This window comes from Neophocaena asiaeorientalis, unplaced genomic scaffold (genome assembly GCF_003031525.2).
Source record: "Neophocaena asiaeorientalis asiaeorientalis breed wild unplaced genomic scaffold, Neophocaena_asiaeorientalis_V1.1 scaffold92, whole genome shotgun sequence".
NCBI classification, from domain to species: Eukaryota; Metazoa; Chordata; class Mammalia; order Artiodactyla; family Phocoenidae; genus Neophocaena; species Neophocaena asiaeorientalis.
This window is the reverse complement of record NW_020174057.1, coordinates 728932-736736: the sequence shown is the minus strand read 5'-3', so window position 1 is coordinate 736736 and position 7805 is coordinate 728932.

Sequence of the window (7805 nt, the reverse complement as noted above, 5' to 3'; positions counted from 1 at the left end):
CCAAACAGAACCTCTGGAGGTGGGGTCTGAACACTGGTGGTTTTCAAAGCTCCCCAGGTGGTTCTCATATGCCCTCATCACTGGGATCCACTGCCCTGGAGAAACTCCAGTGCAGGAGCACGAAGGACTACAGTGTGTCCATGGCAGCACTGTTAGTAATAGCAAAAAACTCTGGAACAAAACAAAACAAACAAATGTGCCTTGACAGAAGATAGGATAAATTGTGTAGGTCATGCTCCCCACTGGAATTTAAGCGCTGTGAAGGGAGAGTGTGTCTGTGTGTTCACTGCTGCATGCCTAGCACCGAGAACAATGCCTGGTACATAGTAAGCACTCAGCTCTTTTTTTAGCAATGAATGTGGTGTATTTATATAATCCCATTATGTGGGATACGAGAAGGCTGTGAATGATGAAGCAGCTGCATGCGTCGACACGGTCGGATGTCAGAAGCATGAATGGGAAATGTGGAACAAAAGAATCACCACAAAGTCAAGCAAAACCAAATAATAGAAGATTTAGTCATATAGGCATTTGTGGTACATCTCTACATAAATACAAAAGAAGGCTAAAGAACCCAAGTTCAGGATCGTAGTTGCAGCACTAGAGGGTTGGGAGCCCCAGCTTGGCTCTGGGGAGGAGCACATGGAAACTTCTTTTGGAAATGTTCTGTTTCTTAAGTTGGGTGGCAGTTTTGGGGGAATTTGTTTTATTATGCTTCATTCATAATTTACATATATATGTTCATCAGATGTCCGAATATTCTGTTAAAGAAAAAGAGAACCGATGGTAGTTGACCAAAGGGAAGCGGGTAGCTAACAGCAGGGACTGTATAGCAGCGATTAAGGGTGTAGCTTTGCTCTCTTCCTGGTTTAGCAGGAGCTCCTGCTATGGGAGGCCAAGGGAAACCCCTGGCGTCATCACTGAGGTGGTGCTTCTTGGGAGGATGAGTGTGTGCAGCCGCCTTGGACTGCTTGACGGCAGCCTGCAGGGTGAGGGACCGGCCCCACCTTCTGGAGGGAGAATAGCCTGGAACCACCAGGAAGGTGAGGGGCCCCTAGTCTGGTGCTGATGAGGGAGCCGACCATGGACCTTGTGCCCACCCACTGCCCTTGGCAGCTGCTGGTGGATATAGGGAGGGGCTCTGCACACAGCCTGGGATTTTGTTCTGGAGTCTAGTCAACCCGACTTCTAATTTACTCTGTGAACTTTGTAGGTGCCCCCTCTCTGGACTCCAGCCCCCTCATCAGTATAATTAAGAGATGAGACCAGAGCGGTCATCTTCAAGCTGTGTCTGTGTCACCTTTTGAATTCCCTGGTGATGCAGGTGGGTACAGTTGAAAAGGCAGTCTCAGCCTGGCCACCCCGAGTCTAATCAGGGCAACTGCTCTTATGGATTTTATATGTTTTGGCTCCATGTAGGATTTCAAAACTATGAAAACCCACACAATTGAAAGTTTGGAAACCACGGGTCTAGATTAGTGTTTCACAAACATACCTATATATCAAATTATTCTAAGGAATTAAAAAAATACAGACTCCCCAGACCTTACCTTTGATTTACTAAATCAATATTTTTAGGAGTAGGATCCCCAGGGGTTTTTGTAACAAGCCCCCTAGGTGCATATCACAGCCGCAGACCATCTCTGGTCCAAAGGCTGGATTTTGCAAGCCCCTGTTGTGCTGGAACCTTGGAGTTCTCCTCTAAGCACTAACATACTACGAGTCTGTGTTTATTTTCCTCCTGTGTATAACACCTTCTGTTCCATTTGTTTATTTTTTCTCCATTTCTACAAAAACAACAGCTTCTAAGAACCAAAATATCAAAACGAAGCTGCCATCCTATTTTTATTTTTTTCCCCTACAAAATTTAGGGTTGTTTTTCTGGTTTTTGTGTCTCACCCGCCCCCACCCCTGAACATTGTGTATAAAAATAGGCTCTTTGTTTTTCCTACAGTGCCTACCGCTGTAGCTCCCACATGCTTTGGAAATCATGCCATTCAAGTTTGAACAGATACTAAGGGAGCCCAGGGAATAATTTCCGTTTGCATCATTCTGGCGACAAAATATTTCCAAACTGTGCTCTGACATTGACTTTGAAATATTTCTCTCTTCCTGTTTGCCCCTGCCGCCTGAAAACATATAAGCATGCTTAATTGAATAGTCCACTAGAGAGAGTAAAAGATAAGTAAAAAAAAAAAAAAAAAAAAAAGATAAGGCTGGGAAAGCCTGCTCTTGAAATAGTGTCTGTGGTTAGTACCCCTTAACAAAGAAATATGATTCTTAGAAGGGCCAGTGAAGGGCAGATGAAAGAATTAAGGGAATATGTGGGCTGAAACATGGGGTCAAACTAAGAAGATTAAGACTTTCAGCCCACAGAGATGAAGGCTGCATGGGGAGCTGATCAAAGTCGATGAAGCCATGAAGGGCATCAATATGTCTGAATTCACCGAATTCCAAAGCACAAGAGTGGGCAGGGAGGACTCTTTGAAGCCTGAAAGAAGAGAAATTTAGGACAAATAGAAAAAAATCATTAGTTTACACAGTGAGTCATAAAATTTTGAACGAAGTCATTCCCAAGATATGGTCTGGGTTGAAAGTATATTACACAGAAGGTGTAATATATTTATGAACTGTAGAGACACAATGGTTTCCTGAGAGTGAATTATATCGTTCTGCGGCACCCCTTTGGCGTTTTGTGTTCGGGCTGCTACCATGTCTGACACAGAAGGCTAAGCTGTGTTTACTCTGCAGGTGATCCAATATGACAAAATTTATGTCCTTATAGGGGGAATACCTTATTCAGTCAGGGGCCTTAAAACTTTTAAATAATGGAAACAATTTTCTCACTATGTAGGGATTTCTTGCTTTAAGAAAACTCTCCATCCCATCTTGAAGGCCATGGTTTGTCAGTTTCTGGGAGCTGTTTTCATTGACACAGGGAGGCTGGGGTGGGAATGAGACAACAGTGTAGTGGAGGCTGCATTATGTAACCTCTAAACCCATTAGCAGGGCCAGAGAGGGCAAAGGCAGGAAGAGACTGCCGCTGATGCCATTGTGTACCCCATGAGGTCTATACCAATGAGAAAGCCATGTGAATACTCCTCAGTGTCACACATGGGAATTCATTCATGAGGCAGGCATGACCTTTCTGCTTTCAGTCATGCAAAGGACTGACAGTTGGAGCAGACAGACAGGGGAACACTCTATCCTGAGATGTGAAGTCAGCCATAGAAAGAGGTGGAGATAAGAAGCGAAATCAAAGCAGGGACTGTTAGCGTTCTTTAAACTCTTTCCCAGATTCTAACAAAATGTATCCATAAATAAATTATCCTAGTCATAATACACCAAGCAGCAGGACCCAGAGTTCATTCCTTCTTAGCCTATCAAAATTATGCTGTATACATGGCTGAGTCATATAGGAAATTTAGTTAGAAACTTGCTTGGTTATCTACTGCTGTGTAACAAACCACTCTAAAACTTAAGGGCTTAAAGCAACAACAATTGAATTACGCTCATGGATTCAGTGAGTCAGTAATTTGGATGGTTAGTCTCATCTCCACAATGAATGGGACCTCCAAATGGCTAAGCGGCTGAATCATCTCAGAGTTTCTTCACTCACATGTCTGGCACCTGGGTGGGGATGACTTGAAGGCTGCGATCAACTGAAAATGTCAACCAGAGCACCTACATATGACTTCTTTTTGTGGCTTGGGCTTCTCACAGCACAGCAGCTGGATTACAAATGGGAGAATCTGGAGATAAAGCAGATGGAAGCTACGTGGCCTTTTCTGACATGGTCTACTTTCAGAAATCATGAAGCAGTCATCACTGTTGTTGCATTCTGTTGGCATGAGTGAATCACTGAGGCTGGCTCATATTCAAGGGGACGGTATTAGTTGCCACCTCTTGATGGAGGCCAGGTAAGGTTACATTACAGAAGAGCATGTGGGAGAGTAAATACTGTCTTAGCTTTTGTGGACAATGAAATACAATCTACTATCACAAGGGTATGTATGTGTGTGTGTGTATAAATAATCACCTTTTTTCCTACTTTAAGATCTGAGAGAGGAATTCAATCGGCATCTAGATGACAGGGAATGCTTGTCATCTAGGATGTGTTTATTTGGGGGTGAGAAGAAAGTAGGGGATTAAGAGCAATATTTGCAACTTATCCATCTGAAGAGAGGAACTGGATAAAACTCTTCTGTAAAGGATGAGCAAACAAATGAAACCAACATAGGACCTTTGGAAAGTTTCTGCAACTTGAAAGAAGGGGACCATTGTCTTGAGGATACAGATGGAATGTATACTTTGAAAAATGACCTGTTAAACAAAAAACATATTTCTGAAATCCTCTTTGGAGGGAAGAAAGGACATAATTGAGACAGAAAACAATTGCATCAGTTACCATGAAGAGAAAGTTGATGAGGACATGGGGAGGGGGAAGGGTAAGCTGGGACGAAGTGAGAGAGTGGCATGGACAAATATACACTACCAAATGTAAAATAGATAGCTAGTGGGAAGAAGCCACATAGCACAGGGAGATCAGCTGGGTGCTTTGTGACCACCTAGAGGGGTGGGATAGGGAGGGTGGGAGGGAGATGCAAGAGGGAGGAGATATGGGAATATATGTATATGTATAGCTGATTCACTTTGTTATACAGCAGAAACTAACGCACCATTGTAAAGCAATTATACTCCAATAAAGATGTTAAAAAAAAAAAGTTGAGAGGCTCCTTTAGAATGCAGAGGAAATGAGATGAACATGACAATAACAAAGTTGATCAATATGGAAGGCAGAGAATAGATGAGGAAACCATGAGTATCAGGAATTTCTGAAAATGAAGTCGGCACAAATGGTATCAAAGTAATAATAAAAGATATAAAGAAGAAAACTTTCCAAAATTGAAGAAAGACTGAGTCAGCCTTTGATAGCACTCAGTAATTCCCACAGAAAATAAACAGAGTAAGACTTGCTTTCAGGCATGTCCAGGCAAAAAAATGTTTGAACTTTATAGACAAATAAAAACATTGATACAAAACTCTGAATTCCCAAAGTTTTTGTACAGAGGAACAGAAATCAAGCTGAATTCAGACTTCATCTCTACCATATTAAACACTGATGATAGGGTAACCTCTATAATATAGAAGCACTAGATAATAACAATTATGAGAGAAAAAGTTTTGAACAAAGTATTCATCCAAGTTTTTATTAATGTGTAAAAGCACCAAAAAAGCATTATCTAATATACAAGGATTCAGAAAGGCTATGACACTTTTATGATTTCTGGAAAATAATCAGCTGATGGCCTCTGGAATGACAAAATACACATTACAGGAAACTTAATAACAATTAAATGGATTTCAAATTTCATACTGGTTTAACAAAGACAGACAAGTAGTTATAGGGGAGACAATGCTGAGTTCTCAACTTACACAGGGAGAAGTGACAAATGAACTGTTTCCAGTTCTGGGAAGCAAATTGACGACTGGTGGAACAGAATGGAGAAAATTTCCAGCCATAATATTTGCAGAGGAGGTTGCAGCTGAGGAAGGAGCCAGTCTGCCTAGAATATTCCAATAAGAATCTAACCCAATTAAAAAATGGACAGAGGATCTGAATATATGTTTTTCCAGAGAAGACATACAGATGGCCAGCAGGCACATGAAAAGATGCTCAACATCACTAATCATCAGGGAAATGCAAATCAAAACCACAACGAGATATCACCTCACAGGTGTCAAAATGGCTGTTATCAAAAAGACAACAAATAACAAGTGTTGATGAGGATGTGGAAAAAAGAGAACCCTTTGTGCACTGTTGGTGGGAACATAAATTGGTGCAGCTGCTATGGAAAACAATATGAAGAGTCCTCAAAAAATTAAAAATAGAACCACCATATGATCCAGCAATTCCACTCCTGGGTATTTATCTGAAGAAAACAAAAACACTAATTAGAAAAGATATATGCCCACCTAGGATCATTGCAGCATTATTTACAATAGCCAAGAAATGGAAGCAACCCAAGTACCTATCAATAGATAAATGGATAAAGATGATGTGGTGTATTATCAGCCATAAGAGAGAGAAATCTTGCCATTTGCCACAACATGGATGGACTTAGGAGGTGTTCTGCTAAGTGAAATAAGGCAGACAGAGAAAGACAGAAACTGTATGATTTCATTTGTATGTGAAATCAAAAACAAAACATCAGGAATTCCCTGACGGTCCAGTGGTTAGGACTCCACAATTCCACTACCAGGTCCTGGGTTTGATCCCTGGTCGGGGAACTAAGTCCCAAAAGCTGTGTGGCATGGCCAAAAAAAAAAGGAAAAACGAAACAAAACAAATGAATAAACATAACAAAATAAAACCAGAGTTATAGATACAGAGAACAAACAGGTGGTTGCCAGAGGGGAACAGGGTAGAGGGAAGAAAGAAATAAGTGAGGGAGATTAAGCAGTACAAACTTCCAGTTGAAAAATAAATGGCTCACGGGTGTGAAATGTACTGTGTGGGGAATGTAGTCAATAACTATGTAATATCTTTGGATGGTGACATATCATGATCAGACTCACGGTGGTGATCATTTTGAAATGTATAGGAATAACAAATCACTATGTTGTATAACAGGAACTAACATAGTGTTATAGGCCGATTATATTGATACTTCAAAAACAAACAACCAACCAAACCTCACAGAGAAAGAAGTCAGATTTGTGGTTACCAGAGGCCAGGGTGGGGAAAGTGGGAATTAGATGAAGGCAGTCAAAAGGTACAAACTTCCAGTTATAAGATAAATAACTACTAGGGATGTAATGTACAACACGATACATATAATTAACACTGCTGTATGTTATATATGAAAGTTGTTAAGAGAATAAATCATAATAGTTCTCATCACAAGAAAAATTTTTTTCCATATATTTAATTTTGTATCTATATGAGATGATTGATGTTCACTAGACTTATGGTGATAATTATTTCATGATGTATCTAAGTCAAATCATGCTGTGCACTTTATACTTATACAGTGCTGTATGTCAATTATATCTCAATAAATCTGGAAGAAAAAAAGGATATATACTTGAAGCTCAAAGAGAGCAGATAACTGAGCGTAGGAATGAGTTTGCAGAAAGCAGAGAATTAAAGGTTTATATTTAAAGACTTGTTCATATAAGAACACACAGTCTACTTTCTCCTTCAGAAAGTCTAGCAACCAAACATATTCCTCTAGGCAAAAACAACAACAGCAACAAAACAAAAGCCAGAGTGTTCTTTTCTCAAGAAATTGAACACATGTTTTTGGGAAAACTTGGCTATTAGTGAGGGTGTTATCGCCCTGGAGTCAAGCCCTTCACATTCTGTCATTAAATTCTGTCATAAAGCTGGCTGTCACTTCCTCACTCTCTCACCCTAAAGGAAAGCCTGTGAGTCGACAAATTCTCCTCCTAGTCAGCCTTATATTTCAGAAGGTTCACAACATGGAAGAGAAAGTGAAAGATAATCATAAAAAACTGACCCCTGAAGAAACAGAGAATTCAGGGAAACAAAGATAATTTAAAAGCAACAACGACAGCTCTACTATCCTCAGATTTGAGAAGATAGGGGGTGCTGTTGTCTCCATAAAAGGGTAATAAGACGCTTGGAAAATGAAAAATACAAAAAATACAGTCTCCCAAGACTGAAACAGGAAGAAATAGAAACTATGAACAGACCAATCACAAATACTGAAATTGAAACTGTGATTTAAAAACTCCCAACAGGGCTTCCCTGGTGGCGCAGTGGTTGAGAGTCCGCCTGC